The sequence below is a fragment of the Ranitomeya imitator genome, chromosome 5 (assembly GCF_032444005.1).
Source record: "Ranitomeya imitator isolate aRanImi1 chromosome 5, aRanImi1.pri, whole genome shotgun sequence".
Classification (NCBI taxonomy): domain Eukaryota; kingdom Metazoa; phylum Chordata; class Amphibia; order Anura; family Dendrobatidae; genus Ranitomeya; species Ranitomeya imitator.
In genome coordinates this window covers 517218061-517230970 of record NC_091286.1, presented here as the reverse complement: position 1 = coordinate 517230970, position 12910 = coordinate 517218061, and the positions used below count along the sequence as shown (strand labels likewise).

Below are 12910 nucleotides of genomic sequence, written 5' to 3'. Positions count from 1 at the left end.
TCAATGCTGAGAAGACGACAAAGCTCTCTCCAGAACCGAGACGCAAACTGGGGACCCCGGTCACTGACAATTTTGTCTGGCATACCATGTAGGCGGAAGATGTGTTTTATGAACAACGCTGCCAAGGCCCGTGCAGAAGGTAACCGTGGTAGTGGCACCAAATGCACCATTTTTGAGAAATGATCGGTGATGACCCAAATGATGGTACAGCCGCGAGATTTGGGTAAACCCACAACAAAGTCCATCCCGACCATCTCCCAGGGCCTATCTGCCACCGGCAAGGGATAGAGTAACCCAGCTGGCCTTTGACGAGGAGATTTATTTTTGGCGCAGGAGACACACGCTTGAATATAATCTCTAACATCCCGGACCATATGTGGCCACCAGTACGTCCTCGCCAGTAGCTCAGATGTCCTCTTTGTCCCAAAGTGTCCACCCACCCTGGACGAATGAGCCCAAGAGAGAACCTCCGGTCGTAAATTAATGGGCACAAAAGTCTTGCCCGGAGGCACAGACTCAAGCGAAACCGGCGCTACGGTTCTCAGGCTCTCTGAAGGGACAATAAGCCGAGGCTCCCCCTCCTCCTCCTCAGATGACACAACAGAGCGAGAGAGAGCGTCTGCACGAATGTTCTTCTCCCCAGCGAGATAATGAAGGGTGAAGTGGAACCGGGAGAAGAACAAGGACCATCTGGCCTGGCGAGAATTTAGCCGCTGGGCTGTTTGCAGGTATAACAAATTTTTGTGGTCCGTGAAGACCTGAAAGGGAAAACGAGCCCCCTCTAAGAGATGTCTCCACTCCGAGAAAGCCAGCTTCATCGCTAGCAACTCCCTGTCCCCAATGGAATAATTCCTCTCCGCAGGTGTGAAGGTCTTGGAGAAGAAGAAGCACGGATGCTTCCGACCTTGAGCATCCTTTTGGAAGAGGACTGCTCCTGCACCAACGGAAGAGGCATCCACCTCCATAATGAACGGCTTATCAACATCGGGACGATGTAGGATGGGAGCGCTAGCAAAATGGGACTTAATAGAAGAAAAGGCCCTGGAGACCTCTTCAGACCACAATTTGGGATTTGCTCCCTTCTTGGTGAGGGCTACCAAGGGAGCTACCAAAGTTGAGAAGTGGGGAATGAACTGGCGGTAATAATTAATGAACCCCATAAAGCGCTGCACCGCTTTAAGAGAATGGGGTTCTTGCCAGTCCATCACAGCCTGTAGTTTGGCAGGATCCATAGCCAATCCCTGGGCGGAGATGATATAGCCCAGGAAGGTAAAGACTCCTGCTCAAACATACACTTCTCCAACTTTGCGTAGAGAGAATTTGCCCGTAAGAGGTCAAAGACTCTGCCAACATCTCTCCGGTGGGAGTCAATATCTGGAGAAAAGATGAGAATATCATCCAGATAGACTACGACCGAGGTGGAAAGCATATCCCGGAAGATGTCGTTGACAAAATCTTGGAAAACGGCTGGGGCATTACAGAGCCCGAAGGGCATCACCAGATACTCATAGTGCCCATCTCTGGTGTTAAACGCCGTCTTCCATTCGTCCCCCTCACGGATGCGAATCAGGTTATAAGCACCCCGCAGATCCAATTTGGTAAATACCTTAGCTCCCCTTAGCCTATCAAAAAGCTCAGAAATCAGGGGCAGCGGATACTTATTTTTAACGGTTATGGCGTTAAGACCCCTGTAATCTATGCAGGGACGTAATTCTCCATTCTTCTTCTGCACGAAGAAGAACCCTGCCCCTGCTGGTGACACTGACTTCCTAATGAACCCTCTTGCCAAATTCTCCTGGATGTATTGGGACATGGCCTCCGTCTCCGGAAGAGAGAAGGGATAGACACGTCCCCGAGGAGGTTCTGCTCCAGGCAAGAGATCTATAGGACAGTCATAGGGGCGGTGAGGTGGAAGGGTCTCCGCAGCCTTTTTGGAGAAGACGTCTGCATAGGACCAATAGTATTTGGGGAGAGAAGAGAGATCTCCGGGTATCTCAGTGGTGGAAACCTGAACACACTCTTTCACACATCTGCCCTTACAGGATTCACTCCAACCCAATATCCTCCCAGAGGACCACTCTATATGTGGGGAGTGGAAACGGAGCCAGGGTATTCCCAGCAGAATCTCATCCATTCCCTCGGGAAGGACAAGAAGGCAAACTATCTCCTGGTGGGATGGGGACATAGCTAACGTGAAAGGGACAGTCTGGTGTGTGATCTGAGATGGAAGTGTTGACCCGTTCACTACTCTAACAGTCACCGGTTTGGCGAGCATCACCAGAGGTATTGCATGGCGCAGAGCAAAAGCCGAGGACATGAAATTCCCCTCAGCTCCGGAGTCCACAAAAAGCTCGACTGTTAGAGAGTGAGAACCTAATATGATTGTCCCCTTGAAGGACAGCTTGGAGGAAAAAGCCGCTGTGTCTAGAGAACCTCCTCCAAGGGTTACTAGACGCGATTGTTTACCCAACCGCCATGGACATTTATTGGCATAATGTCCCTCTTGTTGGCAATTTCTGCAAACCACGGGTACTCGAGCGGTCCGAGACTTAGGTCCCTCTCGAGAGACCTCAATGGTCTCATGGGAGTCGGACGCCTGAACGGAAGATTCTAGAGGTCTGGCAAAGGTGGGAGCCAGCCGATACCTCTGCCTACACTGGGCCCGCTCCAACCTCCGCTCGTTAAAACGGAGGTCGATGCGGGTAGATATAGAAATAAGCTCCTCCAGTGTGGCAGGAATCTCCCTGGTGGCCAAGGCATCCTTCACATGGTCTGCCAGTCCTCTCCAGAACACCGGAATAAGGACTTTATCCGGCCACTCCAGCTCCGAGACCAGAGTCCGGAATTGAACGGCGAACTGGCTGACCATGGACGAACCCTGGGTTGTTGCCAACAATTGGAGCGCGGTATCGTGGGTAACACGAGGTCCCAAAAAGACCTGTTTCAGAGCGTCCAAGAAGAGAGGAGCACTCTGTACCACACGATCATTGTGCTCCCATAGCGGCGTTGCCCACTCCAACGCCCTGCCCGATAAAAGGGATAAAATAAATCCCACTTTCGCCCGTTCCGTAGGAAAACGTGCAGCCAGAAGCTCAATATGTATGGAGCACTGACTCACGAATCCCCGACATTGTTTACTGTCACCAGCAAACTTGTCTGGAAGCGGGAGACGGGATAAAGTCGGAGCAGGGGTGGCAGAGGACAAACTGGCTGCAGCTACACTTGCAGCCTGAACAGCGACTGCGGTAACATCCACAGCTGAGGTAGTGCGCTCGAGAGCCGCCAACCTACCCTCCAGCTGCTGGATGTACCGCTGTAAACGCTGACCATCCGCCATTTACTAGCCAGACCCTGGCGCTAGTATACTGTTAGGGCTAGCGGAACGCACCGAGAAAATAGAGATGTTTTATTATAAATGGTGCGTTCGCAGCCCGGGGTCCACCATGCAGGGGAACCTGCTGCTAGCGAATGGCGGCACTGTTAGGCGGTATAGACTAGCTCTGTTACTCCACAGAGTAGCCGTGAAAGGGAAGCACTGCGCCCTGTTAGCCTCACAGGAGCACAAGCTTACTGCCAAGCTGATAGCAGTCAGTGGTTATGCTACATGCAATCTCCTCACCGGAGAAGCCGGTATTCTAGGGGCTTATTTCAGCCGGGTCCCTGAACACTCTCATACAATCTCCTCACCGGAGGTGCCGGTATTCTAGGGGCTTATTTCAGCCAGGTCCCTGAACACACTCATACATAACCACACTGCCGCAAAGCACATATATGAATTGATACTAGCGCATGGTCGTGCGGCCATGCGAGCCTTAAATAGTTACAGCATGTTTAGGACCTTTCAAAGAAGGACCAATGGAGTGCTGCAGCACCTGAGCATGTGACCCTAGATCTCCACTGAGAGATCTCGCCCTGGGCATGCTCAGTGTGCAAAACAGGATTTAGTCCTAGCAGCTACAAGGACCTTAGCTGCAGTATCTGATCATGTGACCCTCGATCTCCACTGAGAGATCTTACTCTGGGCATGCTCAGAATGTGAAAAGCAGGACTTAGCCCCAGAAGCGTCCGCTCGCCGCTGCCCAGCACTGACTTCAATGGGAGAAGCAGGAAACGCAGCAGTAACTCTTAGCACAGAGTCAGACTGAGCGAGACGCTGGGATCGACGTCTCCGCTGAGCAGGCTCCACTGCGGCAGGAGAAGAATGGGAGACCGCAGCGGAGATGGGCCGAGATTCCCCCTGTGCAGAGGCAGGAACTCGACCCCTAACACCTCCCTCCTACGTTCTGGAGTACTGATCAAGTGTGTTTCACCCTGCAACACACCCCTGTTTCTGATGAAAAAGAAGACAGCCCCCGGGGACCCTCCAAGATACAGACTCGTTCAGGACCTTAGAGCAGTCAATTCAGCTACCATATTGGAAACCCCTGTGGTCCCCAACCCAAACACCTTGCTCTCCCAAGTGCCTGCTTCAGCAACACTCTTCACCGTCATTGATTTGGCCAACGCCTTCTTCAGTGTCCCCCTTCATGAAGACTCACAGTTCTTATTTGCCTTCACGTTCCAAGGATCTCAGCTGACCTGGACTAGGACACCACAGGGCGCTCAGAACTCCCCTAACCAGTTCACTCAGGCTATGAAGATGGTTTTGGACCCATGGATATTGGGGAATCTTCACGTCACGCTTCTCCAGTATGTTGATGACCTACTCCTCTGTGGAACTGAGGAAAATCTGTCTGCTGCTTCTGAGTCCCTGCTCCTCTTCCTTCACTCTGCTAACTGCAAAGTCTCAAAGGCCAAGGTCCAGTGGTGCAAAGAAAAGGTTGTCTTCCTCGGACACTGTATCTCTCAAGGCTCAAGACACCTCACCGAGGACAGAAAGCATGCCATCGAAGACATTCGTTATCCAAAAACTTACTCTGGTATGCAATCTTTCTTAGGACTCATTACCTACTGCAGACAGTGGATTCCGGATGCCTCAAGACTCATGCAACCCTTGTATGACTGCCTCAAGGCTGGAGGGCCAGATTGGTATCATGCTGAAAACCCGTACATCTATGCTCAGCAAAAGGACTGTTTTGAGGCTCTCAAGGAAGCTCTTGTCAGTGCCCCTGCTCTGGGTCTCCCTGACTACACTCAGCCGTTCCACCTCTTTGTTTCGGAGTCTGAAGGACATGCCTCCGGTGTGCTAGCTCAGAAACATGCTGACCGCTTCCGCCCTCTGGCCTACTACTCAGCCAGACTGGATCCTGTTGCCAGAACAGCTCCAACCTGCCTCAAGGCTGTACATGCAGCACATGTTCTCCTGGACAAATCTGCTGACATAGCACTTGGTCATGACTTGATCATTCAAGCCGGACATGATCTCTCGGTTGTTCTCCAACAAACATCTTCCAAGCATCTGACAAGTCAAAGACATCTCAGACTTCAGTGCTCTCTACTTCTACCCTCCAACATCACCTTCCAAAAATGTACTACCATCAACCCGGCCACTTTGCTTCCACATTCTAGGGGGGAGGTGCCTGACTGGATGTATGAGGAATGGAGGTCACCTGGTGACCCACATGACTGTGTGAAAGCACTGGAACAAGAAATTTCTGCACCACAGAATGTGGTAACTCAAGAGCTTCCCAGTCCTGATTTGCAACTGTGGACTGATGGATCCCGATTTGCAGACTCTTATGGCAAGTTCCACACTGGATATGCTGTCACCACTGAAACAGAAGTCCTTCTGGCCGAAGCTTTACCACCTCACCTGTCAGCTCAAGAAGCCGAAATTGTGGCCCTACAACAAGCATGTTATCTAGCAGAAGGGAAAACGGCCAACGTCTACACCGACTCAAGATATGGCTACGGAATCTGTCACGATTTTGGATTCCTGTGGAAGTCCCGAGGGTTCATTACGGCTACAGGAACCCCTGTTAAACATGCACTGAGGATTAAAGCCCTGATGAAGGCATTGGAGCTACCCGTACAGATTGCGGTGATCAAGGTTAAAACCCATGGGAAAGTTGACTCGAAGGAGACTAGAGGAAACCACTTAGAAGACCAAGCTGCCAAAGCTGCTGCCATGAAGAATGTCTCAGCAAAGTGGGAAGAGGAAGAAGCAACACCAGAAAAACTCTGCTGGAAAGATACCTCTACATCTGTGATGCCTGTATTAACCAGAGCACAAACAAAGGAACAGGCAACCACGGAAGCTGCACAAGTTGAAGAAGAACAAGACTTTGAGAAGTCTGAAGCCAAGCCCGAAGCCCGGAGGAAGAAGAAAGAGTTGATAGAAGACATGGAGATGGAATACCCTGCTACCGGATCTGTCTGGAAGCCAGCCCGACCACCTGAAGAAAGATTATGGGAAGAACAGAAGTTGATTTCCAAAGAAGAAAAACAACAGTGGGAAGCTGCAGGAGCCCTTCGTGGAAATCCTAGGTTTGCCGGACAACACCTATTTCCCAGACTCTTCAAAGTAGATGGGAAACCCTGTCTACCCAAAAGAATGTACCCAGCCGTTGCAGCATGGGCTCATGGATCGACTCATCGAGGAAAGAACCAAGCTCTAGCTTGTATCAAGAAGCTTTATTGGGCCCCAGGAATCTCTACCACTGTTACAGCTTACTCAAGAGCCTGCCCAGTTTGTGCCACCTGCAATCCAACAGCCACCGCTAAGGTGCCGCTTCAGCATCTTGCCAAACCAGACTATCCTTGGCATAGGATCCAAGTTGATCATATTCAAATGCCCAAGTCAGGAAAGTATGAGTACGCCCTGGTGGCTGTGGATATGTTTTCCGGATGGCCTGAAGCCTACCCAGTGACCAACATGACTGCCAAGACTACAGCTAAGAAGCTCATCACTGAAATTTCGTGCAGATTTGGAATCCCTGAAGTCATTGAATCGGATCAGGGCCCAGCCTTCACTGCTAATGTCTACGAGGAACTGTGGCACATGTTAGGGACAGGTTTGGGCTTACACACCCCTTATCATCCCTCCAGTTCAGCCAAAGTTGAGAGAATGAACTCTACAATTAAGACCCAGTTGCTTAAAATGAGCCAGGACCACCCACTCCCATGGCCAGATTTGCTCCCCGTGGTCTTATACCACATCAGACACACCCCACAGGGGAAACACGGCTTGACTCCTTTCGAAATTCTTTTTGGTGCTCCACCTAAGATAGGAGATATTAGGCCCCAAGAGTTGTCAGAAACAAATGATAAAGTTGTACAATTTGTGATTGCATTGTCTAAAGAATTGTCTAACACCCACCCTACAGTCTCTGCTTCTCTTCCAGAATCCACAGGTGACGTGGTCCATGACTTTATGCCAGGAGACCTGGTGTATGTGAAAAAGTTTGTGCGCAGAGATTGTCTTCAGCCAAGATTCAAAGGACCCCACACGGTGATCTTGGTTACCCCCACTGCTGTAAAACTTGAAGGAAAGAGCACTTGGATCCACGCTTCACACTGCAAAAGAGACCGAACCAGTGCTTAGTCACAGCGGTGATTGAAGAGAGATGTTGCTGTTTGTTTTTGGTCCTGGGGCTGGGGGCCATCCCCGCCCCTACTTCCTCGGCCCCTATTGTAAATAAGAATTCCGGTGCCACTATTCTCTGGGTAAATCTAACGGCCCCAGTAAATATCTGGAGATTTGATTTCTGTGATGTTGTCAAGTGTCCCGAGACTCAGCGGGTGGTAGAGGGAATTATCCAGTTTTATATATGTGTTACCAGAGAAAACAATAATAATTGTCATTATTGGTCAGATGCTGCCTGGAATACGGGGGATGATTGGGGATATAGACCTAGTGAAGCCATATTCCCTAAGGATGGGATGGGAAGGAGTCTTCGTGGGAGAATGCATCTAACAGCCCTGTTACAACCACCTAGGGGCTGTACATGGGGTAGAAACTGTCACCCCCTCCTCCTAAATCTTGAAAGCCCCCAATCAGCTGACCTGCAGACGTTTGTACTGGGAAGGCATTTTCATAGTGTATTTAGTATCGGATACTATGGGAATTTAGGCCATATACAGCTCCAGGATATTAGCTTCAGACCAACCAAGGCCCCCGTTACCAGTACAGCTAAAACAGGCCCAGGTGAACGTTTGCAAAATATAGTTAATGAAGTAATCCCCATTCCAGGTCTCAGTTGGCAAGAAGTTTTCTCCATAGAAACACAAACAGCCCCAAGAAAAAATGTATGGTTAGAATGGGTAAGATACAATGTAAGAGTCCAGAATATCTCTGTAGGATGTGTTGCTTGTGCTGCAGCGAATACACATCTATACACACATGCATTGTTTTTTCCTGATGACAATACCACTGCCTGTGTTATGAATCTGTTGAAGGGTCTAAAGTCCACTGATTGCTCAGATTATGTCCCACTAATTCATGAAGCACCTAAACTAAAGGTCCCAGGAGGGATAACCGTATTAGGGGACCTGGATCTGGATTTTACACACATAGTAACATAGTAACATAGTAACATAGTTAGTAAGGCCGAAAAAAGACATTTGTCCATCCAGTTCAGCCTATATTCCATCATAATAAATACCCAGATCTACGTCCTTCTACAGAACCTAATAATTGTATGATACAATATTGTTCTGCTCCAGGAAGACATCCAGGCCTCTCTTGAACCCCTCGACTGAGTTCGCCATCACCACCTCCTCAGGCAAGCAATTCCAGATTCTCACTGCCCTAACAGTAAAGAATCCTCTTCTATGTTGGTGGAAAAACCTTCTCTCCTCCAGACGCAAAGAATGCCCCCTTGTGCCCGTCACCTTCCTTGGTATAAACAGATCCTCAGCGAGATATTTGTATTGTCCCCTTATATACTTATACATGGTTATTAGATCGCCCCTCAGTCGTCTTTTTTCTAGACTAAATAATCCTAATTTCGCTAATCTATCTGGGTATTGTAGTTCTCCCATCCCCTTTATTAATTTTGTTGCCCTCCTTTGTACTCTCTCTAGTTCCATTATATCCTTCCTGAGCACCGGTGCCCAAAACTGGACACAGTACTCCATGTGCGGTCTAACTAGGGATTTGTACAGAGGCAGTATAATGCTCTCATCATGTGTATCCAGACCTCTTTTAATGCACCCCATGATCCTGTTTGCCTTGGCAGCTGCTGCCTGGCACTGGCTGCTCCAGGTAAGTTTATCATTAACTAGGATCCCCAAGTCCTTCTCCCTGTCAGATTTACCCAGTGGTTTCCCGTTCAGTGTGTAATGGTGATATTGATACCCTCTTCCCATGTGTATAACCTTACATTTATCATTGTTAAACCTCATCTGCCACCTTTCAGCCCAAGTTTCCAACTTATCCAGATCCATCTGTAGCAGAATACTATCTTCTCTTGTATTAACTGCTTTACATAGTTTTGTATCATCTGCAAATATCGATATTTTACTGTGTAAACCTTCTACCAGATCATTAATGAATATGTTGAAGAGAACAGGTCCCAATACTGACCCCTGCGGTACCCCACTGGTCACAGCGACCCAGTTAGAGACTATACCATTTATAACCACCCTCTGCTTTCTATCACTAAGCCAGTTACTAACCCATTTACACACATTTTCCCCCAGGCACTATTATTCATATCTTCTCTACAGCAAACGCTGCTGCAGGGAAGATATGAATGGGGCTTAAGCACGATGCAGGGGACAGCGCTAAACTTTGGCGCTGTCTCCGGCACGGTGCGTGTGGTACCCAGTGGGCATACGGGCGGCACACGTGCCGCACTGATGTGCCACAGATACGCACCGGCACACGGACACAGATAATTCCGGTACCGATTTTTCCGGTACTGGAATTATCTGGACGTGTGAGACTGCCCTTAATGTGATTTCTTCATGAGATAATCCATCTCTTTTTGAACCTTAGGCTTCATCTTCTCTAGCTTACTGTGTACCTCCCAGAGGGGTGACATCCCTAATACGACTTGAATATATCCCTACATTTTTGGTCTGATAGTGTGCAGTACTGGTTATCATTTTAATCCTTAGGATTTTTAGGTTTTTTTTTATTGTTAAAGACCAGGGATTAATAAGGACCTACCAGAGTCAGCCATCGCTGTGTGGAGGAGCCATTTTACGTACAAGCCAGGGTAGCGACCTCCACGGCAAGGCAGGGACACTTCTTAGGGTACCGTCACACAGTGCAATTTTCATCGCTACAACGGTACGATCCGTGACGCTCCAGCATCGTAACAATATCGCTCCAGCGTCGTAGACTGCTGTCACACTTTGCAATCTACGACGCTGGAGCGATAATTTCATGACGTATGTGCGATGTAGAAGCCGTTGGTTAGTATGCGCACATCGTATACGATATATGTTACACCATGCAATCATGCCGCCACAGCGGGACACTAGACGACGAAAGAAAGTTTCAAACGATCTGCTACGACGTACGATTCTCAGCGGGGTCCCTGATCGCAGGAGCGTGTCAGAGACTGCGATATCGTAACTATATCGCTCGAACGTCACGAATCGTGCCATCGTAGCGATCAAAATTGCACTGTGTGACGGTACCCTTAGGGTATTAGGGTGAGAGAGGTAACAGTCTAATCTTTTTGTTGGGCATTAAATCATTTATCTCCTGTTGCGGTATCTGTACATGATCTAACATAGAGGATTTAGGGTACGTGATTTCCTGAGGATCCGCTGCTTTTCTTTCCACGCAGAAACACTGCATATCTGCAAGTAACATACATAGTAACATAGTAACATAGTAAGGCCGAAAAAAGACATTTGTCCATCCAGTTCAGCCTATATTCCATCATAATAAATCCGCAGATCTACATCCTTCTACAGAACCTAATAATTGTATGATACAATATTGTTCTGCTCCAGGAAGACATCCAGGCCTCTCTTGAACCCCTCGACTGAGTTCGCCATCACCACCTTCTCAGGCAAGCAATTACAGATTCTCACTGCCCTAACAGTAAAGAATCCTCTTCTATGTTGGTGGAAAAACCTTCTCTCCTCCAGACGCAAAGAATGCCCCTTTGTGCCCGTCACCTTCCTTGGTATAAACAGATCCTCAGCGAGATATTTGTATTGTCCCCTAATATACTTATACATGGTTATTAGATCGCCCCTCAGTCGTCTTTTTTCTAGACTAAATAATCCTAATTTCGCTAATCTATCTGGGTATTGTAGTTCTCCCATCCCCTTTATTAATTTTGTTGCCCTCCTTTGTACTCTCTCTAGTTCCATTATATCTTTCCTGAGCACCGGTGCCCAAAACTGGACACAGTACTCCATGTGCAGTCTAACTATGGATTTGTACAGAGGCAGTATAATGCTCTCATCATGTGTATCCAGACCTCTTTTAATGCACCCCATGATCCTGTTTGCCTTGGCAGCTGCAGCCTGGCACTGGCTGCTCCAGGTAAGTTTACTGTGATTTACAGTACAATGTAAATCAATGGCGAAAAAAAGGGTGTGCTAATGGTGCGGAAAAATCCGCACGGAAAACACAGCAGATTCAAAAAAGGACCATGTCGATTCTTTGCGGATCTGCTGGGTTTTTGCACCTTTTCCATAATAGAAATCCGCAGGGGGGAAAAAAGGAAAAAATCCGCAGCAAATCCGCCAAAAAAACGAGCAAAAAAAAAAGCGCAGATTCAGACCAGCTTTTTCTGACAAGAAATGCAGAATCTACACAGAAAATTCTACAGTTAAATCCGCAACGTGTGCACATAGCCTAATGGCATCTCTAATTAGAGGGCTTCATCTCTTACATGTACAATATCTACCATTAGCCACATTGTCTGTGTCGTGCTTGGTTGGGCACATTTTTTCTAATTTCTATTTTGTTTTTTTTTCCCTAAAGAATTTATATATTAAAAGTTATAATCTAAGCGGTATTTTTCTGAAAAGCTCTGTCCCAATATAGGTTTTCATGGAATACAGTACATAGCAAAATATTAAAAAAAAATGAAACAATATATTTTATCCTACTGATCTGCCAACCAGCGATTATCTCACTGTAAATGTGGCAGATGTCAGTAAAATCTTAATGTCATTGTAAATGATTAGACGTGCGATTCTGCTGAATACCTTTTCTTTATAAGGTTGCCTCGTAGCATGGTAATGTGTGACAGAAGCCCCCTTAGTACAATCACATACATGGAGCCAATGACCATACACACAGAAACTCACACTTTATCAGCTTGTGATGTCAGACATCCAGGTTAGGAGACAATTGGTTTTATCCTCAGGTCTTCTGTGGCTCTGTGGCTCTGTGGCTCCAGGATGATTTTATCCTCTTTGTGGGTCTGGGAAGGTTTCACCTTGTGTTGATCTCCTTATACGGTTCTTCCCATGGAATACAGAGGGTATATAGATATATATATATATACTGTGACTTTGGAGCAGTTGTTGCACTATACGCTTGTGAATTTTGAGTGACAAGTGAAGAGCGTCCCTCCCACTGTCACTATAGAGACATGAATGCTGAAGCTATTAGTTTTGGCTTTGTTCTCTGCTATGAATCATGAAGCATGACAAATGTGAGCATTAATGTCATTCAAGGACATGACTTAGCAGGCTTCAATATATACAATTACCGGCGTATAAGATGACTTTTTAACCCCTGAAAATCGTCTCAAAAGTCGGGGGTCGTCTTATACGCCATTTACGGCTTGTGCAGGGTGCCATCCTGGATGGTTCCCAGGGTCTGAAGGAGAGGAGACTCTCCTTCAGGCCCTGGGATCCATATTCATGTAAAAAATTAAGAATTAAGAATAAAAATAAAAAATATGGATATACTCACCCTCCGACGGTGCCTGGCTCTCAGCGTTGCAAGCGGCAGCCTCCATTCCTAAGAATGCATTGAGCGTAGGACCTGCGATGACGTCGTGGTCACGCTTATTCCAGCCGGGGCCCTGAATCCATGTACACAATC

The 12910-nt window shown here is 47.7% G+C and overlaps 1 protein-coding gene across 1 annotated transcript in view; it reads right to left on the bottom strand.

The window, feature by feature from the left end:
* The window catches only part of LOC138638316 (inactive ubiquitin carboxyl-terminal hydrolase MINDY-4B-like), a 134893-nt gene extending 122610 nt beyond the window's left edge, over positions 1-12283 (bottom strand). The window contains exon 1 of the mRNA XM_069727524.1: positions 12166-12283. The gene's annotated coding sequence lies outside the window, so the exon portion shown is untranslated. The remainder of the gene's footprint in view (positions 1-12165) is intronic.
* Positions 12284-12910: the final 627 nt, after the last annotated feature.